Genomic DNA, 15,803 nt, shown 5'->3' with positions numbered 1-15,803 from the left:
TGCATAATGAATTGGTGTGTTCTTTGCTAGGTCCTGTTTATCCCACTCTCAGTATTTCTTAGAGTAGCAGCAGTGTTTGATACAGATGTTCATTCATGCTTGTCATAAAAGTAACATTTATACAAAGTTACCAGGTTAAATTTAGGAATATATGTGTGTATGTGTATTCGTGTGTGTGTGTGTGTGTGTGATATAATTATAGTATAATTTCAAAAGTACAAGTAAAATACATATTTAACAAAATGTTGGTTGCTGGCTTTGGCTGTCCTTATTTTCTCTAACTTATCGACTGTTCTCTTACAATCTCTTCCACTGATTCTTGCTCATTTCTCTGACTTGTGCAAGTTCAAAATAGAGATAGAGGATTGCCTAAATAGTGGTTCTTCATGAAAACTGTAAAAGTAATTTTTATTTGCCTGTTTTAATTGTTATCTCAAAAGCTTACTGCTAGATAAGCTCACCCCTTCCAGTTTTTTCTGAACTCTGGCTAGCTGGTTTAACTCAGCTATTCTGGCCCAGACTCCTCTCCAGGCTGACTGATTCAAACTGGTTTCTCTCAGCTTCTGACTGAATTGCTTTGCATAGCATCAAACTAGCTCTATCATTCTGCTCTAATTTTTCAGCTTCGTATTCTCTGGCTCATTATGTATTCACCTATGTCAAGCTTGTTCTCTCTTCAACTTGTCTCTGTAAAACTCTCCTGTAGAACTGCCTTCTCTCCTGAACTGAGCTCAACTGATCTTTTTGTACTGAACTGCCTTCCAATTAGATCCCACTTTCAAACAAGCTATCTCCTTCTACCAACCAACCCTACCTACATTGTTTGGGATTAAAGGTATGTACTAAGGGTGTGTCTGTTTTCCAGTTAGAACATACTGTAATCCAGGGCATGTCTGCATTCGTGCTGGATTACATAGACCTAGATGTGAGCTTTTGCTACAGCATCCATGTTACTGGATTCTAAAGGAGACTCTGTGTGTGTGTGTGTGTGTGTGTGTGTGTGTGTGTGTGTGTGTTCTTAGTTATCTGTCTTCCCCTACTCTGATGTCTCTTCAACTTAACAATTGTGATCTGATAGGTTGCTTAACCAGCATGAACCTTAGTCTCTTCTTTGTGCCTGATCATCCTAACTGCATGGGATATAGGGAGGACTGAACGATAATGATGTATGTGGAGTTAATACAGTATTGACCGCATCCAATAATTAACCATGCTTGAAGGTCACTCATACCAGCAGGCAGCCATGTTTCAACAGCCTGGGGTACTGTACAGAGACTTGTTCTGTTCAATAATGACTAATTCTAGGGTGAAATACCTTGAACTCCATATCCCCATAGGGCTTGATGAGTGGTTTTCTTTTCTTAAATAGGACAGTGTATTTGGTAGCTTCTAAAAAAGACAGAATTGTAAGCACATCTGTATCAGCCTTTGGGCTAGAGCTGTACGAAGTTGTCCGGCCAAGCTATCTATAACAAGCAGGTGGTTTGGCAACTCATTGTGCTTGAGAGAACAAAAAAATTCCAACTTAAGATCCGGCCTTTGAGGGGTGGGCAGGCAATTGTCACAGCCAAACTTTTTAAAATTGGTTGCTAACGTTTTGCATGACTTGCTTAACTAAATTAAGTGTACTCCAGTGCATCGATGTATAGCCTGAGACATTTATACAAAGGAGGCAGAGGATATATTTATTTTTGTTGTTGTTGCTTCACAAATAGATACTTTTGTTTCAATGAAGTTCCATGTTTTGCTACTCTGAGTGTTCCTACTTAGAGTCATTTTCATTTATTTAGTTATTTGTTCAGCTTGTATTGCCAGCAGGGTTCTGACATTTTTCTCTATGCACTGATCTCTGAAACCTACATAAATAACATTTGGCAACTTAGACCTTACTAATTGTCTAAGTCTCTGTGACCTTAAATATTCAGTAAATGAAGCAGGATCCCATTAAGTCAGCTGGCCTAAAGAACTTGCAGGTCTCCTGTTTGGGAACAAATTAATGGAAGTGCACTCAGTCAGTGTTACAGGACCATTTAATCATTGATAATGAAGCCTGGATGAGGGTACCAGAGGCTCCCATGCGTGCTGAACAAGTGGCTGCTCTGGCAGGTATTTCAGATGGCTGTGGCTTCAGTTTTCTCAAACATCATTTACCTCCTTCCACTATTTCTATCGGAGCTAATTATGCTCTTCTTTCAAAGCTCAGAGTCAATACACTTTTACTTGTATCTTTCATGAATTACTCTATTTTGTCATGTTTTATACACTTTGTATAGTTCTCTGATCTTTATACAAGAATTCTTGCCACTTTCCTATCCTAGATGTCCATGAAAGGAGAAACAATGACTGTGCCATTTTAACACAAATTTCCAACTACTTGTCTAATGCTGTACGGACATAAAAATTTGTAGTTGGTCAACAATTGGTCAAGACATTGCTATTTAGAGTTACATAGAACTGTGTGTTTCTTGAGCCTTTTGTTTGGCTTTTTTACTTCATTTGTTTAGTTTTGTTTTATCTTATTTTATTTCATTTTTTACTATATTTTATATGCCTAGTGTATTCTAATGAGAGATAGAAAGAAAGGGTGTGGATTTGGGTGAGTAGAGAAAAGTGGATGACTTGAGAAGAATTAAAACTATAATAAGAGTATAATGTATGAAAAAAAACTATTTTCAATAAACAGTGAATTGGAAAGTGTTCCAAACCACACAAAGCTACACAGAAAAAAAAATTACAGAGGAAGAGGAAGGACTCACTTATGTAGTAGGTTGTTCAGTGTAAGAGGGTTGCCCATTGGAAGAAATAGAGACATTAAACAATTAAAATATGCTGCTTAAAAAAAATCATACCTTGAACTTCCTTGGCTAGATCCTTGATAGTCTTCACATAAAATTACCATATGCTTTTAAAGCAGCACCAGAAGTGTTTCATCTACTCTGTCTTTGAATCACATTTTAAGTACAATGACAGCAAAACTCACATCCAGTCTTGGGTTAAATATTATATCAAATACAGTAAAAAGCAAATGATAGCTTTGTGGGTACCAAGTACTTTTTTCAAGTGTTTTAGACAATGAACATTTTAGGGAGCTAATACACATTGTCCTTTCTATAAGTTTTCTGCCCCTCAGAACTTATTTTCTTCATCATTGTCTTGTGGACTTTTCTTTCCTCATTAGAGTTTCCTCTGCACCATCAAATATACTCATGGCTATATGTCTCTCATCTTTTTTGTAAAATTTCAAACCCACTTTTGGTAAGAAATTGTCCTTACCCCTTGTTTGCCATCTAATTTGACAAAGATTTCTCTATTGTCCTTTGTGATCTAGTTGCAGAATGCAAAAACTTATGATACATCAATTTTTCCTTTAACTTTTCCCAGGATTTAAATTTTAGGGTTATTAGATGGCTATAGAGGTGTTCTATACTTGACTGTACCCGAACAAAGAAGACAGAAAGCAACAGCTGTATAGTCACATTTTAAAGCTTTTAATTAACATATATTAATTCCACATGATAATACATTTCATTATAACATTTTCATAGAGAAGTAAGTATTTTGATTACATTTATTCCCATTATCCTCTGTTGTCCTCCTCCCACTCCCACTAACCTACTGACCTCCTTCCTCTTTATTAATTAGTTCCTCTTTTACTTTCACATTCTCATCTTCCTTTTAAATTTTTCTTTCTTCTAGTGAATCAATGAGTTTAATTAGAGTTACTTATGAAACACCAATGAGATATTATTTAATGAAGCATAGGCGATTTACTAGTAGACACATCGGAAGAGAAATCCCCCTCACATCCATTAACTGCGTATTAGTTCTCAGAGATGGGTGGTGTCTCATATGCCTCTCCTTGACCATGGTAGGATTTGGACAGACTCAGTCTTGTATAATTTCTTAGGGTTCAGGCATGCAATGGCTGTGGCCTGCATAGAAAAACATTCCACAACACTCCACCCCTTCTCTCAGCAATTTCATTAGTTCTATTTCCTCTTCCATAATGTTCAGAAGCCTGGAGTATTGAATACACTACTCATTTAGAGGGGAACAGTCAATATTCACTTATTTTCAGCATTTTGACAAGGTAAAATTCTCTACACTAACCATTGCAAAAATAAACTCTGACCGGAACTGACAACAGCACTAATTTACAGGCATGAACATAAATATCAAGAAGACTGTCCGAGAAACACATCACGTCAGTTTAGTAAAACACCATAGGCAGCTTCTCTACTATTAGCCCATGACCTCTTTAGTCAAGAGCCTTTCAGCAGCTTTACAGTAGACTTGTGGTTTGAAATAAGTGATCTTGGGAAAATGCTAGAGCTCAGAATGAAAAGAATGAGATTTTATAATATTTGGCCACCAGCCACAATCAATGGGAACTCTGACTATCCTATAGTCGTCACAGAAAATAGCCTTTTTATTAGAAAAAAATTCACTTTTCTACCTGCTATGTTAACTCTTTACAATTATAGAAAGAAATAGGTACCTGAAATCTTACATATTAATAATGAAGATTTTTTTTAAAAGCATGCATTTAAATGCTATTATCAGGACACAGAGATGCATCCCTGGGTACTATAAATGGCTGGATATCCCTATTTGTACTCCCTCAGGTTGGCTTGTCAGCACCCTCTATCCTAATGTGTTGTCCAAGAAAGCCGCCCTACGCAAACTTCATGGGCAGTTTTTCTTTCCTTTGACTTTTTGTTCGTTAGTAAGACCTGGAGATTCTGAGGATCTATGGGTAATAGCAGGACACTAATTCTTCTAGTGCTTTCTCCAGGATCACTTAGGCCTGGTAGTGACCCTTTACTAAGCATTATAGCTTTCTATCCTTCTGGATTGCTGTAATATCTGTTTCTCTAGCTCCTTAAATGTTCTCACCAATTCTTTCCCCGGGATACTATTCCACCTGTCTTGGATTTCCGTTAACCTTGTTCAACCTCTTGAAACAGACTCTTCATTAAATTGCCCTCTATTTCTTCCTTGACTATGCAGACTGGTTTTTGTCTGGGCCTTCAATGGCACAGCAATTCATCAGAATTATAGATTTTTTTCCAGAGGTTGATGATAACTTTCATGGGTTATAGCTACTCTGCACATTCTTTAGAATGAACATGGCTCGACAAAAATTTGTCATGAAGTACCTCAGGTAACCTAGATTTTCCTTGGTCATTGTTCAAACCAGTCATCCGTCAGCAAGATCTCACCACATGAGGCCTTTGCTCAGTGTGAACTTGGTTGTAAATGCCAATGAAAGCATGAACACTGGAGTTATCTGTTAACAGCCAGTTTCAAGGTGTTCATCAAGCTAACTCCTAGTTCCTGCTTTTATTAAAGTGAAAGACATAAAATATGTGCCTAGATGTGCAGACCCTGTAGATCAGTGGTTCTCAACCTGTAGGTTTGAACCCTTTGGGGTCACATACTTAATATTCTGCAATAAGATATTTACATTATGATCCATAGCTGTAGCAAAATTATAGTTATGGAGTACTAATGAAATAATTTTATGATTGGGGGTTACCACAACATGAGGAACAATATTAAAGGTCACAGTATTAGGAAGGTTGAGAGCCACTGCTGTAGATGAAGACAGTTGTCTCTGACAATCCTTGTATTCCTGATTTGATAACCCTGGTATAGTGGACAAATGTTGCAGTTCTAAACACTTGGCAATGGCCTGATCTCAACTTGGGTATATCTAACAGTATGTCATTAGGCAAGTTATCAAATATTTCTAAATTTCTACTTATCTATCAAAGTACAATGCAGTAACATCTACTCCTTAATTGATTAAATAAGATGCTTTGTTAAAAATATTAACACAGTACAGATATGTATTTCTATGAGAAATATAGACATTGATCTTCAATTGCTTCATCAATTAAAAAAAAACAAACTATACAAAGGGCTGAGGGGTTGTCTAGTAATATATATATATATATTCATACGCATACACACACACCACACACACACACACACATATGTGTGTGTGTGTGTGTGTGTGTGGTGTGTGTGTATATCTGCATAAGCCAAAAGAGGACATCCAGTTCCTTGGAGATGAACTATAAGCAGCTGCATATCACAGTGCTGCTCCATTCCCTATTAGTGGCTCCTAGCAATCACTGACCTAGGGGGTGAAACTAAGGAAGCCCCAGTCATGGGAGAAAGGATGGTCTGCTCTGGATGACCCTTACTTTAGTACTTCCCAGCGATCTTGGTGAGCTTTTCCTAAATGCATTGTAATTTAGGATTCATTTTCTATCTTTTCCCCTTTACTTGATGCCAGGCTTGCATCACAGTTTAAAGCTTTTCTTAGCCTCTTATGGATTATTTCGATTTTCTTTCACAAGCATCTCCCATAATAAAAATCCTTCATCTTAATCTTCTCTTCTTACCTGCTTCTGTGGGGATGCTCTTTAATGTTCATTCCGCAGTCATGGAAAGCAAAAGTTATATCTTTTGTCTACACCATTAAGGGTGTGTCTTTTTATCTCTCACTTTCTATCTAATTGAAGAAAACCATTGACAATTATATGTTAGACACTCTTGAAGCAGCGTTAAGATTCAGGAAAACTCTAAAGTATATATGGAACTTTCCTTTATAAGCATAACATGTCTTCAAGAGTTTGTTATGACTTTGTTCTTAGTCTATAATTTGAATTATTTTAAAATCACCCAAGTGTATCAGAAAAAAAAAAAACTATGCAATCCTTTCAGTTGAATTGTTAAAGTTTCTTCACAAATAGTTCTTAAATCATTTTTATAAAGCTTTTAAAAGTTTATTGTAATGTGCCCTTTGTTCAGTTATATAATCATTACCTAAAGCAATATGATATATTTGAAGCTACATTTTTAAAAAAGTATTTTAAATACAGCTTATTCTGCTTCTACTTGAAACGGGATGGGGTGATAGTAATGAACAAGCTTTCACCCGCGAACATTACATTGTTGAATCCTCACATTTGACACAAATGCATTTCAGTCCTGTTAAATATGCCAGTCTAGAAATGAAGGCAAGCTTTTATGTTGCATAATCCCAAAGCTTCAGCATCCCAGAGATGAGGTACATGTGCTGACTCGCTAGAAAGTCAAACTCCAAGTACACTGTTTCCTTCACTAGTCAGTTGTCTACAAAAACACTCTGGTGGCCCCAGGCTGCAGCCTCATTTTCTCACAGGTCATGTTTCTTATGTGAGAGAGCCATTGACTGAGAAAATTCCAAGTCATGCTCAAACTGATAGCATCAGGTGAGAAATAGCAGGCAGAGTAATAAATTCCAGGCACGTCAGAGGAAGGGCGTCTCAAAGTCATATTTTTTGGCAGTAATGTCATGGCACTGGAGATTGCTCTTTTATTGAAAGATAATAAATTTTTACTCCTTTTCCTTGCCCTTATATCCACTTTTTAGACACATAAAGTGATGAGGATATTTTCACACACTTATGCAAGATCTTTATGTCAGATGGGAATACTTTTCCAAGTAATTCTTGATATCACATAAAAAGTGTATGATGATACGGTGATTTTGGATACAATAGCTATCTCTCCATCCCTTAAATTGCTTCTTGCAAGGTATCTCATGGCTTATATGCTAAACTTTGCAAACTTTCTTTTGGGAGAAAGCACTATGAACAGTGGACATAACCATCCAAGGTGGATACACATTTCTCCTCATGTTCACAACTCTGGTATCCTACAAATGATGTTTTCTAACATCACCGCCAACAATGGCTTCACGTTTAGAGCACAGGGCTTTCATTGAGCGTTTACTGCTATGTTCCTCCTGAACATCTCTGTATTCCTCAGACTGAGGCTCCAAGGTTAGATTTTAAATACTTTATTGCCAGATTAAAATACAAGGTAAAATTACTATAATAAAAAATCTAGGGAGAATCCCCAAATCACCAGGCAGGAAGATGTAACAATTAAGGCTGACATTAAAGAAATGCAGAGAAAGAGAACAATATGCAGAACCAATCAAAGAAAACATTGGCTGTTTGGAAAAATAAAATTGACAGACCTCTAAAGAAACTAGGCAACTGAGAGGCAGGATGAAAATTAATAAAATTAAAGATGAAAGAGAGACAGTATAAGAGATTTTATGAACTCTACAAGAAATTATCCTAAAAAGCCTAGAAAAATCAAGAAAAATGCATAAATTCATAAGTGCATATGAACTATTAAAATCAAGTCAAGAAGGCATAAGATACTTAGAAAGATTCACAGCAAGCAACAAGATTAAAGCAATACAAATTTTACTAATGAGGAAAAGAACAGGTATGGATGTATTTACTGCTGAATTCTGTCAAACCACTGATGCTAATAAAACCAAGTGAATACTCTATGATTTCTTCTAACAGATAAGGAAAACACATTTTTTTCTCATAGAATCTTCAAAATATGCCACATGATCAGTCCCAAAGTAATTCATAACAAGTACGGGGAAAAATAAAAATAATCTCTTGTATCTTATCAGATCATACTGGAATAAAAGTAGAACTCAACAGAAACTACTTGATAAATTGGAGACTGAATAAGAGACACTTAGCCATTTGGTTCTTGGAGAAATAAAGGAGGGATTTTCAAAAATACCTAGAATCAAAAATGAAAATGAAAGCACAGTTTATGAGAATCCACATGCAGCTGCAGCAGTTCTAACAGGATGTTGTATAGCTGTGAGTACTCACATTAAAACAATCAGGGCACAAAGGGGAGAGGAATTAGTGGTTAAAAGCACTTACTGGTCTTCCAGAGATCCGAGGTTCAGTTTACAGTACCCACATTGGGTAGCTCAACACTCTGTAATTCCAGTATTTCCACTCCCTTTTTTCTACACTTATGGTGTGGAAGTTAAATTTTAGATTCATCAGTTTTGTTTTGGAACACACAGTTACTTATTCTCTGCATTTTGACCAGCAGTCAAGTTTTGTAATAGTCCTCTTCTGTTGCAAAAAGCTTATTTTATGAAGAGTGAGAGCTATAGTAATCTGTGAGTATAAGCATAATTATTTACCATATAATTGTAGATTGTGTTAGAGTAGAAAATGGCAACTTTAGGTCATCTGCTAGGGTTTATGACATCTCAAACCTCAGGTAGTTGACTAAGTTTATGGTGTCAGTCATGAATTGCGTCCTATTGAATGAACCATAATTTAAATCAGACAATTGTTGGTTACCTTCAGATTTAAGTGCCACAAATGAACCCTTGGATATACCTTACTCTGCTGATCATTGTTGTGGTTCATGGGCTTTACAGCTGGGTAGGACCATTGATTGCTTTTTTTGTTTTTCACTAAGTGGTTTGCATATCACCTTCAGACACTATGAGATCTAGCCCTTAGCAGGAGGCTTCCAGATCAGTTCTAATTCGATTCCTCTAAGTTCTGTTTCTGAAGTGTGTGTGTGGCACCTTAAGCAATAGGATCTCAATTTCAAGTTCTGAAAGATAACTACAGACAATGACAATTTTGTCTTCTTTTGGGAGACTTTTATCTGTATGCATTGAATATCAGCAAAGCAACCATATAGCCAATAAATAGGCTAATAAATTGAAGAGGCAGTTCTCAAAAAAAGGACAACAAACGTTTGTTAAAGCTCTCAATGTTCCTAGTCAAGATGGAAGATGCAAATTAAAACTGCGCCAGGATTTTATCTCTCCCTGTTTAGAATGTCTATCATCAAGAACACAAATGGGACTGGAGAAATGACTTAGAAATGACTTAGTGACTGAGTATGGACTGCTCTTACAGAAGCACAAGTTTGGTTTCTAGAACCCAGATGGCGACCAACTATAACTCCACTTCTAAAGAACATGTTCTTCTTCCAACACACACACACACACACACACACACACACACTTCATAATTTTTTAAAAACTGACAGCAAATGCTGGCAAGTACATAGAAAGTAAAAACTCCTTTTTGGGTCATCAATTATTCAATACTAAATGGTTAGCACTGAAAACACACATACAGGTAACGTTATATAGACTGAAGTGGGAAATGATGTGATTATATTATAATCTCAAAAAATACAAGTGCTAAATTAATGAAAAGAAAGAACAAAAGAAAAAAGAGTCTTTCTTTTTAAAACCCGATGGTGTGGGGGCAAACTGGTGCATGCACTATGAATCAAACATGCACTATGAATGGTGGGGGTAAACTGGAGCATGTACTATGGATGTAGGTAAACTGGGTCATACACTATTAAAGTCTGCGGAAGTACTTCAGATAATTAAAACTTAAGCTTCCACATGATTCTGTTGCACTGTAACCATCTTGACTGGAGCAAATATATTCTAGAGTAAGTCAGGTTGGGTGTGCCCCTTTCTGAGGGCATCAGAGTGTTGAAATGATAGTTTGGTTGGATTTGGTATTTTTCTAGGACTCTCATTCTTGGAGAAAGGAAAAAATGGAATCCTGGTGCCAGCTCCAGTAGAAATGTGTCTCCCAGGAAGAGATTTTACAGAGAATATTATATCTGGGACTATGATGTGTCCTTGATGGGAAGGACCACATTATGACAAAGACTGCTTAGATATGACTATCTAATGAACTTTATGTAAACCTTAACCCTCTATCTGTATCCATAAAGTAGACTTGGGGTCAATGATCATCGCTTTTGCTTCCTTATTACCCACTGTGATCAAACTAAATGAATATCATTTCTCCATTTTTCACTATTAATTGTCACTTTAACTTGCATATAGATTACAGGTATGAACCAAGTTTGTCAGGGCTGTGAAAGTTCAGGCTTTAACCCTAAACCCTCCAGTAACAGTGCTGCTCCTGGGTATTATACTTGAAGGACTCTAAGTCACCATATTATGAAGATAATTTATGTTTATTACTGGATACCCATCAGCAGCTGAAGAGATAGAAAGTGTGGTATATGTACATAGTAAAAATTTCAAGCTGCAAAGAAAGTATGACATTGCAGGGATATTGATTGAAATCTGAGATCATCATGTTAAGTGAAAGAAGCCAGATTGGAAGTGTGCGTGTGTGTGTGTGTGTGTGTGTGTGTGTGTGTGTGTATGGGGACCATAGGAGGACAGGTAAAGAAATTTGAAGGAAGGATAAGAAGTTAATGAAAAACATGTGCTGTAGAAGCAAAAGGAAAGGCTGTTTGATGGGAGGAAAGGGGGAGGAGAAGTAGAAAGGGATTGGAGACCAGGAATAAGGATAAGAACAAAATAAAATGACATATATATGAAAAGTGCTATTAAAAAAACCCTCTTGCTTTCTATGATAACCTAAACAATTAATAAAAATAAAATTACACTAGGAAAATTCATCAAACTACAAAACTTATTTTAAAAGTGATGATCAAAAAAGCACCTTCCTACTTTTAAGGGATATAATAAAGACACATCACAAACTTTCGATGTGTTGTGCACTGCAGGGTCATCTCTCACTTCCCTGAATTCAGTTCTCTAACTAATTAATTTGAATGAGTTTCTGGAAGTCTTTATGCTTTCCCTTAAATCCAATTTAGAGTGTGTTTCCAGTTTGAAGAGTCATATTTTCCTACTTTTGTCTGAGCCATGTTTGTCACAGGCATTATCAACGTCACCACCTCTGCATTCTGTTATTTAGCATTCTGTTATTTAATGTTCTTGTCATGTTACATAATGTCTAGAGCTATACAATCTCTCTCTCTCTCTCTCTCTCTCTATATATATATATATATATATATATATATATATATATACACACACACACACACACACACACAGACACACACACACACACACACACACACGGAAAGAAGGAGGAAAAACAGGTACTGGGTAAATGCCTTAGTCAGTAAGCACTTACTGTACAAACGTAAAAGACCTGTGTGATATCCCTAGAATGTAAATAATAAGCTGGATGAATTGGCTCTCATTTGTGAACCCGGCACTGTGGAGGGAGACACAACAGAGTTCTGGGGGCTTGCTAGCAAGTCTAGTTGAATTAATAAGCTCCAAGTTCAGTGAGCAATCTTCTCCCCAAATAATGGAGAGAGCAAATGAAGAAGACACCAGTGTCAATCTGTGTTTAGTCTTTTCATGTGTGCAAACATGTGCATGTACACAGTGACACCCACCACCATCCTGCCCACAGACAGACAGAAAAATAACAAAGGAAAAACAAGATTTTGTAACTTGGGGTGATAGTGCTTATTTATGTAATTACAGCCATCTCATTCACAATTTGTCTATGAACTGTTTGAAACATTCAGTTTCAATAATAACTAGTCAAAGGGAGCTGATTTATGGCAGGTGTTTACTTAGAGTGGGGAAGAATGTGTAACAAATCATACTATTGTTACTGTCACTCAAAACTTTCCATCATTTTATCAATGCTAACAATTATATTTAGAAGCTTGTCATTTGAACATTATAATGTTGACATTTCACTAGAAGTCAACATTCATTTCTTATAAACAACAAGCCTTGCAACAATATTTTATGTCTATTTATCAACAGGTTTTAAAATTTTCTTAGAAAGCAGAAAAGCAAAAGTTGGCTTAACAACAAAGGATTTGATTTAATTACAAAATTAATGCCTAAGGTATGCTTTAAAATATGTATTGTGGAGGAAGAAATCTAGAGATTGGAGTTCAGTTACTATGGAAACAGGCTATAGAATGGCATTGGAAAGAAAATTAATTTACTTGTTTCTTTTGTACTCTGTGTTTGTAAATGATCAAATGTTATATATTTAATAAAAAGAGCAGATACAAATGATTATTCTAGTATTTACTATCTTCGTGAAACTATAGTCAATAAGCATTAGCACAGCTGATTGGATTTACAGCCCATGTAACTTAGCTAATAAACTGTATGTACATTATATTTGTTAAATTGTTAAAAAAAATGAAGACCTCAATTTTCTACATTAATAGCCTGGCTTCGATTTAATCCCTTTCCAAGGACCTCCATACATGTGATAGACAATGGAAAAATTAATAGGGATTTTTAAAAATTTGTATTTTTAAATGCATTCAAATATTGACAAAGCCACAAACAATTATTTAGTTGAAATAGTGAAACTCACAGTGCTGGCTAGTTTCTGTAGCCAATACAGGCTACAGTCATCTGTGAAGAGAACCTCTGTTGAGAATATGCCTGTACTACATTGGCCTATGACTAGACCTACATTTTATTTTCTTGAGTGATCTTTGATGGGAGAGGTCCAGCCCACTGTGGGTGGTGTTACCTCTAGCTGGGTGGTCCTAGAAGATGTAAGAAATCAGGCTGGTTTCTTACATGAGGCGTAAGCCAGTAAGCAGCATTCCTCCATGGCCTCTGCATCTGTCCCTACCTTTAGTTCCTTCCTGAATTTCTCTGGATGACAGAGTGTGATCTGAGAATTATAAACTGAAATAAACTGCTCCATTCCCACATTGCTTTTGGTCATGTGGTATTTTAATCACAGCAATAGAAACCCTAAGAGCACAGCAATTAGAAACCCTATGACACTCACAAAGGCAAATCATACCAAATTTGATCGCCCCTCAAGTGAATTTACTAACTAAAATTTTGATCTAGACAGCTTCCCAAAACCCAACTATGCAACCAAGAGATCACTCTGCTGATGTTAGCCAAGGTTCTTCAAAAAGCTAAATATACACAGTGAGAGAGACTTGAAGAGACTTCTGTACAACTTGAATTAATAAAGCTTCGCTTGCAATAGATTAGCTCATGGGGTAGTTTTTGAAAATGTGTGGACACACATTTGCCCCTGCATAGGGTATTAGGGCTGATTTGTACTGCCTGATGATTTCAGAAATCCTTAAACTACAAATTTAGTTTACTATAGTGACCAGCAGATGATAGTTCTAGATTGAAACACTGCCAAACATCTCGGGAGTAACATATCTTCCCATAGAGACTTCTAGCACTAGTCAAAGAAAACTAAACATACCTTGAGTAAGGCACGAGTGAACACCAGCAGAAATAACAGAAGCTTGCAAATTCACAGATGCTCGATATGAAAGTCAGCACTAAACATATTTCTTTACCAAAATCTCCTTAAGGAAAACGAAAGAAATAAAAGTGACTTAGTGGGATTTCAAACAACCAGCTAGGACTGCCATCAGTTAAAATTATGTTAACCAAAGTAGAGTCACAAAGAGTATGCTTAACAATCTTAGACACAATCTAAGAAAAATCAGCTATATGATGGATGAGCAAAAATCATAGTAAGTTTGGCAGAGAGAGATAAAAAGATTCCTTTGGGGGAAGAGATTAAGAAGTATAAGCAGCAAAATAAAAACTTCTAATATTTATTGTGGTTTAGGGAGACATAACTAGGAAATGGTTGTATTTATATTTTGCATTTAAATCTGTATTACATTTATATAGTATGTTTATTTATCATGACTAGGCCATTATAAAGAAATGCACACTGTGTAATCTGTACTTATGGATCTGGGAAAGTGGTATTACTATTCCTTCCTCAAATTTATAGTGTAAGACATTGAAATTATATTCATTTTACAAATTTAAATGAAATCTAAAGCTATGCAAAATATACAAAGTTTTATTGACAAATGGATATAACTTAAAAAACTATAATTCTATATCTCATGTTTCTAACACTGAGTTATAACTATTAACATCAACATGCACACACACATGCAGAGGAGTGATTTCTTATGACTACTTTGCTGAGTTAAAATAAACTGGCATCTGATTTATCCTAATTTTTAGGAAATAACTATATCAAAATGACCTGAAATTTCTTTTCATTTATCCCTTTTAACTTTCCAGAGATGAGGGATGTAGACAACCAAATTATTTCTTGACCCTCTTCCCTTTGACCTCATGATCATCTATAGATTTTTGCTATTTGCTAGTTTTTCACCTCAGAAGATTAGTAAGTGAATTTTGACAGATGCCCATAATACTTCATTACAATCGATACATCTCCTTAAGTTTCCCCTAAGTTTTATAATATGTCTACCTCCACCTCCATTTTCAGGCTACTAGGTATCTAATTATTGTCAACATTGATTACCTCTCGTTTTTAGAACCTCATTACAATAGAGCCACATATTGTGTGCTCTTTTTCTTCATTTCATTCTACTAATTACTAGAGGCCCATGTGTGCCATCATTCTTACACTTCATTTACTCTTCTATCACTGAGTATCATTGAGGATGGCTACCACTGTTTGCTTATTGGTTTCACCTGTAGGCAGACACTTGGACTCTGTCCATTTCAAATCAACAGCTTGTTCACAGACATGTATTCATATGGACAATATGCTTCATTTATTTTGAGCAAATGCCAAGGAACAAAGTATGCATTATCACATGGCAGATTTATTTTTGATTCTAAAGTAATTGTAAGCTTTTTTCCATTTCATTATACTTTATATTCCTTCCAGTATGTACACAATTTCTAATAAATCTGCTTCTTTGGGAAGAATATATGTATGCTTAATCTTTAAATTTTATTCATATGGATAAGCATTTGATATTTGTTTGAATTTGAATTCCCATAATAATGATGGCTCTTCAAGTGCATATAGAACATGTGTGCATTTTCATTGGTGACATGTCTATTCAATTAACTTGTTTAAATTTCTGAGACAGTACTTTGCTATACAGGTCAAGATAGTCTCCAACTCATGATCCTCCCGTCCCAGAACTCTGGTCAGGAAAATCAGGCATGTATAAACAGCCTTGACTCTATCTTTCCAATTTCTCTTGGATTACTTCAAATAATTTTGATATATAATATATTGTTTCATATTTATCAAAAATTGATACATGTATATATTTCTGATGCA

Source organism: Grammomys surdaster, unplaced genomic scaffold, assembly GCF_004785775.1.
Source record: "Grammomys surdaster isolate TR1022 unplaced genomic scaffold, NIH_TR_1.0 229, whole genome shotgun sequence".
Classification (NCBI taxonomy): domain Eukaryota; kingdom Metazoa; phylum Chordata; class Mammalia; order Rodentia; family Muridae; genus Grammomys; species Grammomys surdaster.
The sequence above is the reverse complement of the archived record's forward strand: the minus strand, read 5'-3'. Positions refer to the sequence as shown.